General features: G+C 38.0%; 1 protein-coding gene across 7 annotated transcripts in view; it reads right to left on the reverse strand.

Moving 5' to 3' along the window:
• The window catches only part of PDE8B (phosphodiesterase 8B), a 275,841-nt gene that overhangs the window by 33,638 nt on the left and 220,797 nt on the right, over nt 1-21,406 (reverse strand). The gene's annotated exons all lie outside the window — the stretch shown is intronic.

Raw genomic sequence — 21,406 nt, forward strand, 5'->3', positions numbered from 1 at the left:
TTGAAAAATAATCATGTAAAACTGACATGTTAAAAATGTCAAAACTGACATGTCAAAATGTGACTGAGGGCTATGACACATAGCAGGTCATAAAAATGGGATCCATAATTATAGGACCCTGTTATTTCTTCTGTGAATGGCTGCTTTATATATTTTCTTTACAGATGAAGACCATTTGTTCTTCAAAGCTACTGAGTACAGTATGAATTTTTGATACTCTATCAAATGAATACAACTTTTGCCTTCCAAACTGTTTTCTCAATCAACTTTAGCTCAAAAGCAAGTTATCTTTAAATATTTAGCTTTTCTCTCTGAATCACAATACATCTCTCCCGTAGGAACAAAGTCCTATGACTTCCCTGATTACCTAAAAAGGCCATTGGCTCGTCTATTGGTGACCCCCACAGGCGAGATGACTGAACTGTGGACCTCCTACAAGGTCAACGTGGCCTTTGTGTTCTGTCTAGATGAAGCCAGATGAAGCCCTAGGTCTAGTATATACATAGCCCAACTCTGCCTTTAGTATGGAAGTGCCTTGGTCCCAGATGGGAGAAGAGGCAACAGGGAGGAGAGATGAGAGGTACCAGGTCCATCTTCTGAGGTAGCTTCCTTTCTATCTTTCTCCACACAGGATGTGGCATTTGGCACTTTTGGAGGTGAACTCACTGCACCCCCTCCACAACTGCTGCCCCTGTAATGGCTCATCTAACTCTGCTGGATTCTCTTCTAGGGACAGTAACACAGACGGGACATACCCTTCGATGTCACTTGCTCTACAAGCAGAGGATGTGCAGGCCAAGGTTAGCACCTGCCACCCAGGATCCTATTCCATGACTCATTTCATGATCCACTGCAGCAGGTGCGGTGCCTAAGGACCTTTGCTGCTTACTCTCCAGCTGTGCTAAGTTTATCAGAGCTTCCACACTCAGGTTATCTACATTATTCTTCTGAATAATGTCCTTCCCCACAACCCCTTTACAACTAAAGATTCACCTGGATGAAAAAAATCTTTAAAAATTTGAATTTTTTTCTTGGAGGTCTAAACCCACCAGTCATTTATGACTTGGCATGAATGACTCCACTAAAATTATTTTCTTATAATTCTTGGTCATGCTGAGGAAGTAAACAGAGAATGAGCATTTCCATAGTTTGTTGTTCTCTGGTAGGCAGCCAAGCAGGGAACATGGGCCTGAGGACTGTAGGGCAGGAAGAGAGGTAAGTCAACTATGCCCATGCATGACAACAGCACCCCTGTCACCATTAAGAATCTTGATGGTTTGGGGCACCTGGGTGGCTCAGTTGGTTAAGCATTCAACTCCTGATTTCAGCTCAGGTCATGATCTCACAGTTTGTGGGTTCAGGCCCCATGTTGGGCTCTGCACTCACGGCACGGAGCCTGCTTGGGATTCTCCCTCTCTCTGCCCCTCCCCTGCATACACTCTCTCTCTCTCTCTCTCTCGAAATAAATAAATTAACATTAAAAAAAGAATATTGGTGTTTCATGGGAAGAGGTCAAAATAACAACATTAAAAAGAATTTGAAAGAAGGTGATTTCCAACCCTAATGATGACTTTTATGAATTCAATACTGTGGATGGTGTACACATAGCAAGAGAATTAAAATGAGAAGTAGAGCCTGAACCAGGGTGATCTCTGTGTGGAGAGCCCTGAGACCCCAGGGCTTGCACCCACTTTAGCTTCAGGTGTCCCGCCAGGGCATCCCCTGTGCAGAAAGTTTCAGGAATGCCTCAGAATATGCACACATCAGCTCTACTCAGCCAACGACACCAGGTACACACAGTCTACACAGGGGATAACAATACACAACATTCCTTCTAGGTTAGAAGAGTAGCTGTTATACCTAATTCACAAAAACAAACATAGAAAGTCAAGCAAAATAAGGAGATGACAGTGAAGGAACTTAGTGAGAGCTTCAACAAAGAGAAATACAAAAAAGGACCAATCAGAGTTTCAGAATAAAATAACTGAAATGAAAAATACACTAGAGGAAATCAACGATAGATCAGAGGATGCAGAAGGAATCAGCCATCAGGAAGGCAGAGTAATGGAAAACACCCAAACCACACCACAAAAGGGAAAAAGAATTTTTTAAAAATGAGGATAGGTTAAGGGATCTCTTTGACCATGTCAAGAAAACAAACATTAGTATTATAGGGATCCCAGAAGAAGAAGAGAGAGAAACAGCATAAAGCTTACTTGAAAAAAATAATAGCTGAAAGCCTCCCTAATGTGGGGAACAAAACAGATACCAGTTTCAAGAGGCACAGAGAGTTCCACATCATGAACATCACAACACCTAATAATCAAAATGTCAAAGTTTAAAAACAAAGAGAATTTGAAAAACAGCAAGGGATAAATATTTATGTACAAGAAAAACCTCATAAGGCTGTCAGCTGATTTTTCAGTAAAACGTTGCAGGCCAGAAGGGAGAGGCATCACATATTCAAAGTGCTAAAAGGAAAAAAAAAAACCCCTGCAACCAAGAATATTCTGTGTAGCAAAATTATCACTCAGAACTGAAGGAGAAACAGAATTTCCCAGACAAAAAAGTAAAGGAGTTCATCACCATTACACCTGCCTTACAAGAAATGTTAAAAAGACCTCTTCAAGTAGAAAAGAAAGGACTATAATTAGAAACAAGAATATTACAAAAGGCAAAGGGATTCACAAAATAAAAATTTGTAAAAAGATGTGCACATACACAAAATGTGGAGGGAGGATAGTAAAAGTTCTTTCAGAATGTGTTCAAACTTAAGTGACCATCAACTTAATATAGACTGTTACATACTTAGGAAAACCTGTAATAGATACACATATACAAAAAGAAAAAGAAAACCAAGCATAACACTAGAGAAAATAAGAAATCACAAGGAAAGAGAATAAGAGAAGGAAAGGAATAGAGTATTACTAGAAAAACAACCAGAAAACAAAAGAAAATGGCAATAAATATCTATCAATAATTAATTCTAAATGTAAATGGTCTAAGGGCTCCAATCTAAAGACATAGGGTGACTGAATGGATTAAAAAAAAAAACACCTGAAAAACAAAAACAAGGCCCATCTATATGTTTCCTAAAAGACAATCACTTCAGACCTAAAGACACATACAGACTGAAATGAAGGGATGGAAAAAGATATTCCATGTAAATGAAAGTGGAAAAAAAGAGCCAGGTAGCATACTTATATCAAAGTAGACTTTAAAAGGAAAGACTGTAACAAGGGAAAAAGGAAGGCATTACATAATGATTGAGGGATCAATCCAACAAAAGGACATAATACTATTAAATACCTACGCACCAACAAATTTAAGTATCTACATACCCAACGTCAATCTAACAAGAAAACATAACAATTTTAAATACCTATGCACCCAATATTGAACCGCCTACATATGTAAAGCAAATATTATCAGACCTAAAGGAGGAAATTGACAGAAATCTGACATAAGAGTAGGAGACTTTTATAACAGTGGATAGATCATACAGGCAGAAAATCAGTAAGAAAACAGTGGCTTTGAACAACATATTATACCAGATGGACTTAACAGATATATACACAACATTCCATCCAAAAACAATACAGTACACATTCTTTTCAAGTACTTAATGGAACATTCTCCAGGACAGATCACATGTTAGGCCTCAAAACAAGTCTCAATAAATTTAAGAAAACTGAAAAATACCAAGCATCTTTTCCAACCACAACAGTATGAAACTAGAAATCAATTACAAGGAAAAAAAATGGAAAAAAAATCCACAAACACATGGAAGCTAAACAACATGTTACTAAACCACCAATGAGTCAACAAAGAAGTCAAAGAGGAGATCAAAAAAATATGTGGAGACACATGAAAATGAAAGAAAACATATTGGCCCAAAATCTTTGGGAGAGAGCAAAAGCAGTTTTAAGAGGGAAATTTACAGTGATACAAGCCTACCTCTAAAAACAAACAAAATCTCAACAATCTAACCTTACACCGAAAGGAACTTAAAAAAAAAAAAAAAAAAGGAAACCCAAAGCCAGTAGGGAGAAGGAAATAATGAAAAGCAGAAATAAATGAAATAGAGACAAAAAATAGAAAAGATCACTGAAACCAAGAGCTGGTTCTTTGAAAAGATAGCAAAATTGATAAGCCTTTACTCAGACTCATTAAGACAAAAAGGGGACCCAAGTAAAATCAGAAATGAAAAAGGAGAGGTAACAACTCACACCACAGAAATATGAAAAATTATATGCCAATAAATGGGACAACCTAGAAGAAACGGATAAATTCCTAGAAACATACAATCTTCCAGAATTGCATCAAGAAGAAATAGACAATGTCAACAGATTGTAACTAGTATGAAATTGAATTGGTAATCAAAAATTCCAAACAAAGTAAAGTCCTGGAACACGTGGATTCCTGGGCAAATTCTACCAAACATTTAGGGGATTCCTATTCTTCTCAAATTATTCCCAAAAGAATGAGGGAAATAGAAGAAGGAAAGCTTCCAAACACATATTCAAAGCCAGCATTACTCTAATACCAAAACCAGACAAAGGCCTTAGAAAAACAATGGAATCCAACTACATGCCAATATCCCTGATAGAAATAGATGCAAATTCTTCAACGAAATGTTAACAAACTGAATTCAACAATACATTAAAAGGATCATGCACCCTGATGAAGAAGGAGATTCAAGGATGGTTTAATATCCAGAAATCAATTAATGACACTATGTCAACTAAATGAACAATAAAAATCACACGATCTCAACAGATGAAGAAAAAGCATTTGACAAAATGCAACATCCATTCATGATAAAAACTCTCAACAAAGTGAGTATAGAGAGAATCTCAACTTAATAAATGCCATCTATGACAAACACAATTAACATTACACTCAGTGGTGAAAAACTAAGCTTTACCTCTTAGATCAGGGACACCACAAGGATGTGCACTCTTACCACTTTTATTCAATATAATAATGGAAGTCCTACTCGCAGCAATCAGACAAGAAATAAAATATATCGAAATGGTAAGGAAGAAGTCAAACTGTCACTATTTGCAGAGGACATCCTATACACAGAATATCCTAAAGACTCCATCAAAAAAAAACTATTAAAAGTAATAAGTGAGGGGCACCCGGGTGGCTCAGTCAGTTAACTGTCCAACTCTTGGTATCAGTTCAGGGCATGATCTCACAGCTTGTGAGTTCAAACCCTGTAATGGGCTCTGTGCTGACAGCACAGAGCCTGCTTGGGATTGTCTCTGCCTCTCTCTCCTCCTTGCCTCGTCACTCTTCCTCTGTCTCTCTCAAAAATAAATAAGTAAACTTAAAAAAAAAGTAATGAGTGAACTCAGTAAATTTGCAGGATAAAAAAATACAAAAATCTGTTGCATTTCTACACACTAATATCAAAGTAACAGAAAAAGAAATTAAGAAAACAATTTCATTTATAATTGCATCAAAAATAATAAAAATACCTAGGAATAAATTTAACCAAGGAGATTAAAGACCTACATTTTGAAAACTGTGAAACAATGATAAAAGAAATCCAAGATGACACAAACGGAAAGATATTCCATGCTCATGGAATGGAAGAATATTGTTAAATTGTGCATACTACCCAAAGCAATCTACAGATTCAATGTAATCTCTATCAAAATACCAACAGTATTTTTCACAGAATTATAACACAAATACCAAAATTTGTATGGGACCACAAAAGACCCTGAAGAGCCAAAGCAATCTTAAGACAAAAAAAATCTGGGGGCACCAGGTTGGCTGAGTCGGTTAAGCACTGACTCTTGATTTCGGCTCAGGTCATGATCTCATGGTTTGTGAGATCAAGCCCCATGTCAGGCTGTATGACAACAGTGTGAAGCCTGCTTGGGATTTTCTCTCTCCCTCTCTGTCTGTCCCTTCTCTGCACTCACTCTCTTTTTAAAAATAAATAAAATTTTTTTAAAAGGACAACTCTGAAGATATCACAATCTCAGATTTCAAGATAGGCTACAAAGCTATGATAATTTAAAAAGTATGGTAATGGTACAAAAAATAGGGCAATGGAACAGGATAAGAAAGCCCAGAAGTAAACATATAATTATATGGCCAATTAGTCTATGACAAGGGAGGCAAGAATACACAATGGGGAAAAGATGGTCTCTTCAATAAATGATGCTGAGAAAACTGGACTGTAATTAAGGTAGCACGGTATGTCAACTACACTTCAACTAAAAAAAACCCACATACTTAAAAAGTGGAGCCTGAAAATGTGACTGAATTGCGGCAATCTCATAGAACTTTAACAAATGAGGAATTGCTTCTTGTGGATGAACAAAGAAAGAAAGTGGTTTCTTGAGATAGAATCTGCTCCTGATGAAGATACTATGAAGACTGTTGAAATGACAATAAAGAATTTGGAAGATCACATACACGTAGCTGAGAAAGCAGGGCAGGGTTTGAGAGGACGGACTCTAATTTTCAAAGAAGTTCTACTATGAGTTAAATGGTATCAAATAGCATCACATACTACCCTGAACTTGTTGGGGAAAGGAAATGTCGATCAATGTGGCAAACTTTCCTGTTGTCCCATTTTAAGAAATTGCCATGGCAACTCCAGCCTTCAGCACTCACCACCCTGATCAGCCATCAACACTAAGGCAAGACTCTCCACCAGCAAAAAGATAACGACTCAATGAAAACTCAGATGATGGTTAGCATTTTTTAGCAATAAAATAGTTTTAAATTAAGGTATGTACACTGTCTTTCTAGACATAATGCTATTATGCACTTAACAGACTACAGCATAGTGTAAACGTAACTTTTATATGCCCTGGGACACCCCATAATTCATCTGACTTGCTTTACTGAGACACTTCACTGTAGTGGACTGGAACCCAACCTGCACTGTCTCCCAAGTATGCCCGTATATTGTTTGTTTTTGGGTCTCCCTCACTCCCACGTATTATGAAAAAGAGGTAAAAACTCTGGTTAAAATGAAGACAAGTACTATTTTCTAAAATTAGTGTAGCTTACAAAGCCAACTTATTAAGAAATCTTTTTTTTTTTTTTTTTAAGATTGGACATACTTGATCAACAACTTCAAGACAAAACTGAATGCTTTCATGTATGTGACAAGACTTCAGTAGAGTTCAAATGCTGGATGAGAGATGTGATCACAGAAACTGAGTCATTTGAGACCCTCCCTTCATTTACATGTAATAAAAATGACAGTGTGTGATATAATAGTTTCTTTGATCATCTTTCTTTACTGAAAATACCTTCTTTACTGAGAAGTATTTCCTTGGATGCTAAAAGCATCTGATGCACAGATCAAAGATGTTTTCTGTCTACTCTATTTTCAAAAACTATTTGATAACACACTTCTCAAAATTCCCACCAAACAGCAAACAAACACCAAATGGAGCAATGCCAGATCTAGTATGTTCAGATATCACTGATATCCCTCAGTCAATATTTTCTTACCTTAGTGCCAGTGCCCACCAGCCCCACATTCAACATGCATTTGCAAGAGCCATTACAAAGAAGCACTCATTATGTAGCCAGTGATAATTTTTTTTAAATCTTTATCTCCTGGAAAAACACTTAATTCAGGTACCATTCCAGTTGAAATGTTTCATTCTTTTTTCCCTTGGTCAGTTTCTCTTTTTAATGGCTTTCAAAGACCTACAATGTAAGCACCACTTTGCTTCATACCTGGAAAATACTGAGTTTTCTACTATGAAAATATGACAGTGTTTCTCAAACTTCAGCATGAATAGAACCACGGTAAGGGCATGTTCAAATAGGGGCAGGGGGCCATCCGCAGAGTTTCTGATGCACCAGTTCTGGGGGAAGCCTAGAATCTGGATCTCTAACGTTAAAGTTCCCAGATGAGGCCAAGGCTGTGGATCTGGGGGCCATGTTGTAATACACGAGGACCCCCTACTCACAGTGCTCGGGGCACCAGCAACTTGGCTGACATCTGGGTGCTTGTCAGAACTACCGACTCTCAGACTCTCCAGACTCACTGAGTGAGTATGAGAATCCATATTTTAACAGTTAATCTCCAGGTGATTTTAACATTACAGTGAGTTGAAAAATCACTGATTTAGGTGGAAAAATCTCAGGCATGCCAACAGATGTCTTAATATCTCCATTTCTAGCGGTATAAACCTGGTACGTTATGAACTTGACTGAGTCTCAGTTTCCTTATGGGTAAATGGGGACCAACGCCTACTATTTAGAGTCTAGATCAAATGAAATAATGTGTGTAAAATGCCAAGCCCTGTAGCTTCCAAGCTGGCCTTTTACCAGAATTACCTGGAAGGCTTGTGAAAGCACAGGACTTGGCTCCACCCCCACCCTTTCTGTTTCAGTAGATCTGGGCTGGGGCCTGAGAATTTGTGTTTCTAACAAGTTCCCTGTGAGGCTGAGGCACTGATCCAGTGGCTTTTTTTTTTTTTTTTTTTTTTTTTTTTTTAATTTACATCCAAGTTAGTTAGCCTTTCTTTGAGAACCACTGGACTAGCCCATGGTGGGTGCCCAGATAACACTGGTTCCCTTTACCTTCTCTTTCAGAGATGTATCTTGTTTGTGGAGAATCTGGATTCAGGGATGTTTCCATTGTTTATTATTTCAGGACTGATTTTAGTTTACAAAAACCATTTCCTTTAAAGCATACGCTGAGCATATGTGGTGTGCTCCGATGTGCTGTTTCTCACTTTTATGCCATCATTTGCTTGGCCTGTGTCCCCTCACCGCTCAGTGACAAAGAGAAACATATAAAGAGCTTCCGAAGATTTCATTTTCCTTAAAGTTTCTTCCTTTTAAAGAATTGTCACAGACTGATGGCACTTTTGTGAAACACTTTTATGTGTAAACTGCTATGCCTACTCAATTTTGTCAAGAGAATGAGGAAACTGCAAAGATCACAGTTTCCCACCAATGTTCCACTAGTGCTCAACAGAGTCATTCAAGTGTTTAATGACACTGGGGGCCTCTGTTGCACTGTGATTAGCCTAAGACAGAAGCAAGCAGCAGGACCTTTGCTTTGTAAATCAGGCCCTTTGATAGCTACTGCAGAGAGAGGACAGCACAAAGGAAAAATTAGTAATAATGAGAGAACAAAAGAGTAAAACAGCTTTATCACTGTGTGTCCTGAGGTTCTGAAAATGCTGTTCATTAGAATCTCTGTTTACATTTGTGAACAATCACTCCCAGGAGAAAAAGGCCATTTTCTAGCGGATACCTCATTTTCTAGTTCAACTCCAGAAATATTTATTGGGCCTTAGACACAAAGATGGTTAGAACAGAGTCCCTGCTTTCAAATGATTTACTGTATAACAGGGGACAAAAACCAAGTACTGTCACAATGGATCTATTCATTAAGTGTTTGTTGAGTGTATACTATGTGTTGGGTAATGTTTTCGGTACCAGGGATGTGACCAAGAATAAAAGCTGGTTCAGAAGTGCCAAAGACAGTATTTTGCAAGGGGTGGGATGGTGAGGGTTAAAAAGTTTAGGGGATTCCAAAATATGATGCTAAATAACCTTGCCTCATATATTCAAGTCATTTACTCTTCAGCATTTTTCCAAGCCTTCTGAGTATACCAAGGGGAAAGCCTCAGGGTGGTGCTATTATGTTTAACACCTAACACTTTGTAAATAATTTGATACATTGACGGTCTTTCTATAGGATATCTATATTTACTGTTACCTTCCATTGTGGCTAGTGATTTTGGTATTCCACTTCAATTATTATGGTTATACAAAGTTTTAAAAGTGGCTCTTTCTAAAGAAAAACAAGTATGAATAGGTTAGGTGGCATCTAGATATGCCAACAGCTGAGATCCAGGAGCGCCCCAAATGTGGGAAACAGAGTTATGAGGCATGTGCCCATCCCTGACCTCCCAAATGCCGTGGCTTCAGGGGAGAAGAATACGGGCAGAAGTAGCACCCCATGAACTGGGGGGGCTGTGGAAGTCACACTGACCAGCCAGCAGCTGGCTTGACCTGGCAGGCCCTTTTAAGCTGAGTTCCCTCCTGTGTCAGATGGATGGGTGCATGCTCAGGAGTGTCTGACAGGGTTCCCAGCCACCATCGCTAGCTCCTAATTCCCAGTGGGACTCTGCACAGCCCTGTGCTGCCTGTGCCTCTCACTTCTGGGTCACTGCTGCCATTTCTGGTCCTAAGCTGCCAGTCTATGCTAGTAAACGAGACCATTCATCTAATTTGGACTGGAAATGAAATGCTCCCTTAGGAATGAAGACACAAGAGGGGCATTACACAGTGCTCCTGTGCCCTGAAAAGGGGTAACATGATGGATGAATCAATCAGGATTCATAATTTTTAAAAAGTATATAAATCCCATGTGGCAGGGACAGCCTTTTTTACCTTCCAGACACAATAACAATGCCACTCAGGCCGAAGCAGGAACATCGTTACTAGAAGGCTGTAACTGTACCTCTTTCTTCGGTCAGTAATGGCTCTGAGCGGAGTCTGGTGATGAGAGGCTAGCTGTAGGAGGACACTGAATTTTCCGGGGTGGCCTGGCTGACCCAAGGGACATAGGAACAGATGGTATCAAATACAGTCATGAGATACATCCTCAACTTTCAACAGACAGATGGGGTTTCATTTCCTCTTTTCCCAATCTTTCAATTCTACAGATTCTGATATTATTATGCTGAAGATGTGCCAGGAAAAAGTATCTAAAATTCCTGTCTGAAAGCAGCTGGAAACCCAAAGAGACTTAAAACTGAAGCATTTTCTGTTATAGTTTTGGTCCTGTCCAGGTAACAATTTGGGATCATTTAGACCGGTCCACTCATCTCACCTGATCCTCCCTTCCTGCAGCTATTCACATGGAGCCTCATCACCACATTCTCACAGAACCCTTGGACACGTAGCCTTCCTCAAGAGATCAAACTACTGGCCATGCCACTGCACATGGGTCTGCTTCAGTAGAGAAGATAATGTAGTACAATCATAAGGGACTGTTTACCGCCCTACCAAGAACTCTTATCAAGAGAAACTCCTAGAGACACAGCTGGGGCTTCCTTAGTGACCTCATCAGGGCAATGGCATAACATGTAAATCATCACACATGTGGCAGCTATTTGATACTTTTCTGGGATGGGAATGTTCTGTCTCCTGGGCACTGTTCCAACATCTAAAAATCCACATTAACAAGGCAATTTCTCAAGAATTAGAGAGCCTAAGATAGATTCACAGGTGAAGTCTATCAAACATTTCAGATGAATTAATACCTATTCTTCTCAAACTATTCCAAAAAAGAGAGAGAGAGAGAGAGAGAGAGAGAGAGAGAAGGGGAAAGAAATCTTCCAAATACATTCTGAGGCCAGCAATACCCTGATACCAAAGCCAAAGACAGTAAAAAAAACAAAAAACAACAACATACTACAGACCAATAACCCTGCTGAACACAGACGCAAAAATCTTCAACAAAATATTAGCAAACTGAATTCAACAATGTATTAAAAGGATCATTCACCAGGATCAAGTGAGATTTATTCCAAGGATACAAAAATAATTCAAAATCTGCAAATCAATCAGCATGATACACCAAAGGGACAAAATGAAAAAGAAAAAATCACATTATCATCTCAGCAGTTGCAAACAAAGCATTTGACAAAATTCAACATCTATTCATGACAGTAACTCACAGCAATGTACGTTTCAAGATACTATACCTCAACATCATAAAAGCCATAGATGCCAAACACAACTAACATCACACTTAGTGGTGAAAAAGTGAGAGCTTTACCTTATGGTCAGGAACACAACAAGGAGGTCCACTCTCAGCACTTTCATTTGACCTACTAATGGAAGTCCCACACACACCAATCAGACAAGAAGTAAAAGACATCCAAACGGTAAGGAAAAAGTCAAACTGTCATTATATGCAGGTGTCAGGACACTATACATAGAAAACCTTAAAGGCTCCACCGGAAGCTATTAAAATAAATAAATTCAGTAAAGTTGCAGGACACAAAATACAGAAATCTGTTGCATTTCCATATGATAACAATGATGCGGCAGAATAACAAATGAAGAAAACAACTCCATTTACAAATCCATCAAAAAGAACAAAATACCTAGGATAAACCAAGGGGGTAGAAGACCTACACTTTGAAAACCATAGAACACTGATGAATGAAACTGAAGACAACACAAATGGAAAAATACTGTTAATACGTGCATACTACCCAAAGCAATCTACAGATTTAATGTAATCCCTATTAAAACACCAAAAGCATATCTCACAGAACCAGAACAAACAATACTAAAATTTGTATGGAGCCAGAAAAGACCTCAAATAGCCAAAGCAATCTTGAAAAAGAAGAGCAAAGCTGGAGGTATCACAATCCCAGATTTCAAGATATGCTACAAAGCTATAATAATCATAACAGTATGGTACTAGCACAAAACGAGATACACAGGTCAATGTAACAGGGTAGAGAGTGCAGAAATAAACTTATGTGTATGTGGTCAATTAACCTACAACAAAGGAGGCAAGAATGTACAATGGGGGGAAGACAGTCTCTTCAATAAATGGTGCTGGACACAATGGAGAGCTACATGCAAAAGAATGAAACTGGACAGCTTTGCTACACCATACACAAAAATTAACACCCAAGGGATTAACCTAAATGTGAGACCTGAAACCGTAAAACTCCTTGGAAGAAAACATAAGCAATACTCGAAGAAACATTTTTCTGGATATGTCTCCTCAGCCAAGGGAAGCAAAAACAAAAGTAAACTACTGGGGACCACACCATAATTAAAGGCTTTTGTAGAGCAAAGGAAAACATCAATGAAATGAAAAGGAAACCTAGTAAATGAGAGAAGATATTTGCAAACGATGCACTGAAAAGGGGTTAGTATCTAAACTATATAAAGAACTTACACAATTCAACACCAAAATAACAAATAATCTGATTTAAAAATAGGCAGAGGACCTGAATAGATCTTTTTCCAAAGAAGACACAGAGAACACCCACAGACACAGGAAAAGATGCTTAGCATCACTAATCATTAGGGAAATGCAAATCAAAATCACAATAAGATAGCACCTCACACCTGTTAGAATGGCTAGTAACAAAAAAACAAGAAATAACACGTTGGTGAGGATGTGGAGGAAAGGCAATCTTCATGCACAGTTGGTGGGAATGTAAATTGGCACAGAAATTGTGGAAAACAATGGAGGTTTCTCAAAAAATTAAAAATAGAATTACAATAGAAACCAGAAATTCCACTACTGGATGTGTACCCAAAGAAAATGAAAACACTAACTTGAAAAGATGTATGTTCCTATATGTTTATTGCAGCATTATTTACAACACCCAATATACAGAAGCAACTTCAGCGTCCATCAGCAGAGGCATGGACAGAGAAGATGGATGTCTGTCTGTCTGTCTGTCTGTCTCTCTCTCTCTCTCTCACACACACACACACACACACACACACACACACACACACAGAGGAATATTATTCAGCCATAAAAAAGGAATGAAATCTTGCCATTTGCAACCACATGGATGGAACTAGCGGGTATTATGCTAAGTAAGTCAGACAGAAAGACAAATACCATCTGATTTCACTCATGTGGAATCTAAAAACAAAACAAATGAACAAACAAATCAGAAACAGACCTATAAACACAGAGAATAAACTGGTGGCTGCCAGATGGGAAGAGGGTGGGGGGACAGACAAATCGGGTGAAGGGGAGTAGGAAGTACAGGCTTCCAGTTAGAGTTAAATAAGTCACAAGGATAAAAGGTACAGCACAGGAAATAGAGTCAATGCTACGGTAATAGCATTATATGTTGACAGATGGTAGCTATACTTGTCAGCATAGCATAATGTATATAGGTGTGGAATGGTTATGTTGTATACCTGAAACTAATGTAACATTGTGTGTCAACTACCCTTAAATAAGAAATCATGTCTGATCATATATCAAAAAAAAAAAAAAAAAAAGAACTAGAGATCCAAGAGTTGAGGGGTGTGTGGGAGACTGGTTTAGTCCACAGCCTGTAGGCAGTTAAGACATCTACTGACATGTCAGAGGGAGGAGTCACCGGGACCAAGTGTTGAGGGGATTTGCCTAAGGGGACAGAACTGAAAAGAGATAGGGTGGAAGGACAGAATAAGCGTTCATGCTGTCTTCTCATCAATCTTTAGTGCTGAGATACAGCAGATACTTGGGTAAATACTAGAAAAAATTTCTCTTAATTTTTTAAAATGTATGTTCAGGGCAAAAATAGCAGCACTCTCTTATGGGGTTTATAATATATATGAAAATTATAGCCTAAAGGATAGGAAGGAGAGTTGGTAAATAGACAGTTGCAAGGTTTCTATGTTTCACAAGAATTGGTACAATATTGGGTTAACTAGACCGTGTAAAGTTAAGGTTATAGTAATCCCTAGATCAACCATTAAAGAAATCCAAAGAGATTTAACAAAAAGCCAGTAGATAAATAAAATAGCGCTTTAAAAGTTATTTAATCTAGGGGTGCCTGGGTGGCTCAGTCAGTTGAGAATCTGGCTTCAGCTCAGGTCATGATCTTGTGGTCTGTGAGTTCGAGCCCCGCATCAGGCTCTGTGCTGACAGCTCAGAGCCTGGAGCCTGCTTTGGATTCTGTGTCCCCCCTCTCTTTCTGCCCCTCCCCCACTCATGTTCTGTCTCTCTCTCCCTCAAAAATAAACAAACATTTAAAGAATAAAAATAAAATAAAAGTTGTTTAATCTAAAAGAAGGACTGTATAAAGAAACAGAGAAAACAAAAACAAAAGTAAAAATAGCAAATAAAATGATAAACCCAAACCCAACCATATTCATAGTTACATTAAAAGTTAATGAATTAAACATTCCAATGAAGACACAGAGATGGTCAGAACTGATAAAAATCAAACCCCAACAATATGCTGTCCATAAGAAATATACCTCAAATAGACACAGATTCAAAGTAAATGGATGGGAACAGATACATCATGAAAACAAATTTAAGAAGGCTAGAATGAATGGCTATACTAATATCAACTAAAATAGATTTTAAGATAGAGTATTACCAGATATCAAGTTGGATTTTTCATAATGATAAAATCATCAGTTCATCAGAAAGACTAATCATTTATCTACATTACTTAACAACAGAGCTTCAAAAAACAAGAAACAAAATTTGATAGATTTAAAGGGAGAAACAGACAATGTTCACAATCACAGATAAGGATCTTAATGCTGCTTATAGCCCATGACTGAACTAGAAAGTAAGTAGTAAAACACAGAAGATATGGAGAATGCTATCAACCACGTTGACCCTCACTGGCATTTATAGGACACTACTCAACAACAATAGAATACATAACCTTTCAAAAGAATTTGAATGTTAATTAAACAGATGTGCATCTGGCTATAAAACACGTTTCAGTAATTTTAAATGGATTCAAATCACAGAAATTATGTTATCTTGACCACATAAAATTAGAAACCAGTAAAAGAAATCTATAAAATTCCTAAATAATTGGAAAGTAAAAAACACACTTTAAATAGCCCATGGACCAAAGAAGAAATAAAAAAAGAAATTAGAAAGTATTTTGAACTGAACAGAGTTAAGGTTCAGGGATTTCAAACTTTAGAAGAACCTGTTTGTAGGGTTGGCCACTGGCTGGTGTCTGAGAACTTGACTTCTGGAATGTTTCCTACAACGACCAGACTGTCCAGCCCATTTAGGGTACTTACACCTGTTTTCCTTCTGGGATATGGGATTTTTGCTATTTGTGTCTGGTTCTTGTGCCTCTTTTCAAGTGCTCGTGGAACATTCTCCAGGACAGATCACATGGTAGGCCACACGATCTGAAACAAGTCTCAATAAATGTAAGAACAATGGAATAATATCAAACATCTATATGAAAGTAGAGGAAACTAGAAATCAATTATAATAAAAAAAAACTGAAAAACCCAGAAAAAAGAGGAGGCTAAACAAATGTTATTAAACAACCAACAGGTCAACCAAGAAGTCAAAGAGGAAATTTAAAAATACCAAGAGGCAAATGAAAACAAAAACAAAATGATTCGAAATCTTTGGGATTAAGAAAAAGCAGTTCTAAGAGGCAAGTTTATAGCAATATAGGTCTACCTCAAGAAACAAGAAAAATCTGAAACAATTTGACCTTACATCTAAAAGAGCTAGAAAAAGAACAACGCCCAAAGTTAGTAAAACAAAAACCAAAAGCAAACAAACCAAATATTAAAAATAAGACCGCAAATAAATAAAATAGAGACTAAAAACACAATACAAAAAAATCAATGAAATTAACAGCTGGTTCTTTAAAAAAAAAAAAAAAAAAAAGGACAGACCTTTAGTAAGATTCATCATGAAAAAAAAGAAAGGACTCAAATAAAATTAAAAAATGAAGAGGGGCACCTGGGTGACTCAGTTGGTTAAGCGTCCGACTTCAGCTCAGGTCATGATCTCATGGTTTGTGAGTTTGAGCCCCATGTCTGGCTCTTTGCTGATGGCTCAGAGCCTAGAGCCTGTTTTGGAATGTGTGTCTCCTTATTTCTCTGCCCCTCTCCTCACTCAAGCACTCTCTCTCTCTCTCTCAAAAACAAACATTTAAAATTTTTTAAAAATTGAAGATGAGACTTCTTGGTTAGATGGCAGAGTAGGAGGACCCTAAACTCGCCTAATCCATCAGATACACCTAGATAACACTCACATCAGTGCAAACAATCCAGAAAATGACCCAAAGCCTGGCCAAACAAATTCCATACCTTAAATGTACAGAAGAGGCCACACTGAAGAGGGTAGAAAGGGCAAAGACATGCTGGGAACTTAAATATTGTGGGACTGACTGCCTGAGGGAGGGAGCCATAGCCACAGAGATGGGGTAAGAAACAGGCTATCATATTGAGGAGCCTCCAAGAGGAAGAAGAATCCATATGGCATTTGGCTTTAAAAATTGTAGGAACTGAATTTCCTGAGTGTTTACAATCAGCCGAACTTAAAGCCTGGAACTTTGAAAAGGAATAGGCTAGGCTCTGGGAAAGCCCAGAGAGTGATAGGAAGCTGAGTCCCTGCTTTTAAAGAGACAGTACAGCAAACAGCCTTTTAAAAGGCATCTGGGGCCTACCAGAGGGAGAGTTAGTTACTGGTGTCAGTCAGCTGCGGGATTTCTCCAGGAACAAAGGAACTGGCAGGTGCCATTTCCTTCCCCTGATCCCAGTAAAAGTACCTAGCCACCTGTGAGAACAGTGCGGTGTCCAAATTCACTACCTGACTTGCTTACACGACACCCTGCCCCTCCAACCAGCACTCCCTCAGTCCCTGGGCTGCAGATCCCTTCCTCCTGAAGACCCCAGCAAACCTTGCCAAAACCACACATCCCAACCTCTTGCAGAGGATGCATGCACTTGTTAAAACTGCAACCTTGTTTCCTGTGGTTAGCAGAAGGGCCCTGGCTGGCCCCAGTCCCTGGTGGTGGCTGTACATCCCCTGTGGAGGAGGACCAGTGCCACCTAGAAAAAAGGGCACATCCTGCTCACTACTTTAATAGTAAGAGATGTAACTGACATTCCTAACAGAGAGTGAGACAAAATGAGGAGACAGAGGAATGTATCACAAATGAAAGAACAGGACAAAACCATAAGAGACCTAAACATAACAGATATAAGTAACATTATAGAGATTTTTTTAAAAATGATCATAAATATACTAACCGGACTTGAAAACAGTAATGGACAAAGTAATGGAATGTAATCAAAATGAACAAATGAGAGGGAAAAATTATGCAAAATTAGACTAGATTAGGGAACTCAGTGACTTCATCAAGCATAATAACAGTTACATTATGGGGATCCCAGAAAGAGAAGAGAAAATGGGGCAGAAAATTTCTTTGAAGAAATACTAGCTGAAAATTTCTCTAATCGGGGGGAGGAAACAGATATCCAGATCCAGGAGGCACAGAGATCCACCAACAAAATCAAGCAAACGAAGTCCATAACAAGACACAGAAGAATCAAGATTACAAAAGGTAGTTATAAAAGAAAAATTGTTTTTTACCTATGATCCAGTAATTGCACTACTAGGCATTTATCCAAAGAATCCAGGAATGTTGATTCAAAGGGGAACATGCACCCCAAAGTTTATAGCAACACTATCGACTATAGCCAAATTATGGAAAGAGCCCTAACGTCCATCAACGATTAACAGATAAAGATGTGGTGTGTGTGTGTGTGTGTGTGTACACACAGAATATATTGTGTGTATACATAAACACACACACACACAAGAATATTACTGGGAGATCAAAAAGAATGAAATCTTGCTATTTGCAACAACATGGATGGATCTAGAATGTATTATGCTAAGTGAAATAAGTCAGTCAGACAAAGACAAATATATGATTTCACTCATATGTGGAATTTAAGAAACAATACAGATGAACACAGGGGAAGGGAAGCAAAAATAAGACAAAAACAGAGAGGGAGACAAACCTTAAGAGACTCTTAAATACAGAGAACAAAGTGAGGGTTGCTGGTGGGGTACTGGATCAGGGGATAGGCTAAATGGGAGATGGGCATTAAGAAGGGCACTTGTTGGGATGAGCACTGGGTGTTATACGTAAGTTCTGAATCACTAGATTCTATTCCTGAAATCATTATTACGCTGTATGGTAACTAAGTTGGATTTAAATTTAAAAAATATGTATGTTATCAAAAATAAAAATAAAAATAAAATTTTCCTGATAGTAAAAAAAAAAACAAAACAAAACTTTTAAAGCAGCAAGAGAAAAGGAGACAGTTACATACAAAGGAAACCCCATTAGGCTATCAGCAGATATTTCAGCAGACACTTTGCAGACCAGAAGGGAGTGGCATGATATATTCAAGGTGCTGACAGAAAAAAGTCTGCAGCCAAAAATACTCTTTCCAGGAAAGCTATCATTCAGAATAGAAGGAAAGATAAAAAGTTTCTCAAACAAAAACTAAACAATTTCACGACCACTAAACCAGCGCTACAAGAAACATTAAAAGGGACTGAGTGGAAAAGAAAGACCATAAGGCAGGGTATAAAAGGTAGGGAACACAAAAGCAGTAAAAGTCAGTATTTCTGTAAAAAAATCAGTCAAGGGATTCACAGAGTAAAAGGATGTAAAATATCACAACCATACACCTAAAACATGGAGAGGACTGAAAAATGTGTTCAAACTTAAGTGATCCTTAATTTAATATAGACTGCTATATGCAGAAAAGATTATATGCAAATCTAATGGTAACCACAAATCAAAAACCAGAAAGAGATGTGCAAAGAATAAAGAGAACGGAATCCAAGTGTATCACTAAATAAAACAAGCAAATCATGAAAGAGAGCAAGAAAAGGATCAGGGAAAGCCTACAAAAACAACCAAAAAACAAGTAACAAACTGGCAATAAAAACTTATCAATAGGGGCGCCTGGGTGGCTCAGTCGGTGAAGCGGCCGACTTCGGCTCAGGTCATGATCTCACAGTCCGTGAGTTCGAGCCCCGTGTCGGGCTCTGTGCTGACAGCTCAGAGCCTGGAGCCTGCTTCAGATTCTGTGTCTCCCTCTCTCTCTGACCCTCCCTTGTTCATGCTCTGTCTCTCTCTGTCTCAAAAATAAATAAACATTAAAAAAAATTTAAAAAATAAAAACATCAATAATTAGAATGCATGTAATTGGACTAAATGCTCCAGTCAAAAGGCACAGGATGTCAGTGGATAAAAAAACAAGATCCACCTATATGTTGCCTACGAAAGACTCACCAGACCTAAAGATGCCTGTAGATAGAAAGGGAGGGATGGAGAAACATTTATCATGTAAATGGATGCCAAGAAAAAAAGCTGGAGTAGCAATACTTACATGAGATAAACTACACTTTAAACAAAGACTGTAACAAGAGACAAAGAAGGGCACTATAAAATAATGGAAACAATCCAACACAAAGATAGAACAGTTGTAAACATTTATACACTCATCATGAGAGCACCCAAATAGATTAAACAGTTAATAACAAACATAAAGGAACTAATTATTAATAATACAGTAATACTAGGGGACTGTAACTCCCCACTTGCATCAATGGACAGATTGTCCAAAGAGAAAACCAACGAGGAAACCAAAGGCTTTGAATGACACGGGACCAGATTAATCTAACAGATATATTCAGAACATTCCATCCTAAAGCACAGGATACACATTCTTTTCAAGTGAACCCAGAACATTCTCCAGAAGAGATCACATATTAGCCCACAAAACCAGCCTCAACAAATTCAAGAAGATCGAAGTCATACCATGCATCCTTTCTGACCACCACATTATGAAACTATGTATCAACCATAAGACAAAATCTGGAAAGACCATAAATACACAGGGATTAAGTAACATGCTACTAAACAATGAATGAGTCAATGAAGAAATCAAAGAAATAAAAAATTACATGGAAACAAATGAAAATGAAAACACAATGTCTAAAACATTTGGGATGTAGCAAAAGCACTTCTAAGAGAAGTTTATAGCAATACAAGCCTCCCTGAAGAAGCAAGGAAAATCTCAAATACACAAGCTAACCTTACACCTTAAGGAGCTAGAAAAAGGGGAACAAACAAAACTCAAAACCAGCAGAAGAAAGGAAATACTAATGATTAAAGCAGAAATAAATGATATAGAAGCTAAAAAAAACAACAGAACACATCAATGAAACAAAGAGTTGGTTCTCTGAAAAGATCAACAAAATTGATAAACGTCTGGCCAGACTCATCAAAAAAAAAAAAAAAAAAGACTGAAATAAAACCAGAAATGAAAGAAAATAACAACCAATACCACAAAAATACAAACAACTGTAAAAGAATGAGAAAGTTATGCCAACAAATTGGACAACCTAGAAGAAATGGATAAAGTCCTAGAAACATATAGCCTCCCAAAACTGAAGCAGGAATACAAAATTTTAACAGACCAATTACCAGCAAGGAAATTGAATTAATAATCAAAAAACTCCCCCCACATCCCCCAAAACAGCCCAGGATCAGATAGCTACACAGGTGAATTCCACCCAATTTTTTAAATTAAAAAAAATTTATTTATTTTTGAGAGAGAGAGAGCACACAAGAGTGGGGGGGGGGTGGAGCAGGGAGAGAGGGGGACAGAGGATCTGAAGCAGACTCTGTGCTGATAGCAGAGAGCCTGATGGGGGACTTGAACTCACAAACTGTGAGATCATGACCTGACCTGAAGTCGTATACTTCACTGACTAAGCCACCCAGGTGCCCCTATGAAAACATTTAAAGAAGAATTAATACATCTTCTTCTCAAACTATTCAATAAAAAAAGAAAAGGAAGGAAAACTTCCAAATTC

The sequence above is a fragment of the Neofelis nebulosa genome, chromosome 1 (genome assembly GCF_028018385.1).
Source record: "Neofelis nebulosa isolate mNeoNeb1 chromosome 1, mNeoNeb1.pri, whole genome shotgun sequence".
In the NCBI taxonomy this organism is placed as follows: domain Eukaryota; kingdom Metazoa; phylum Chordata; class Mammalia; order Carnivora; family Felidae; genus Neofelis; species Neofelis nebulosa.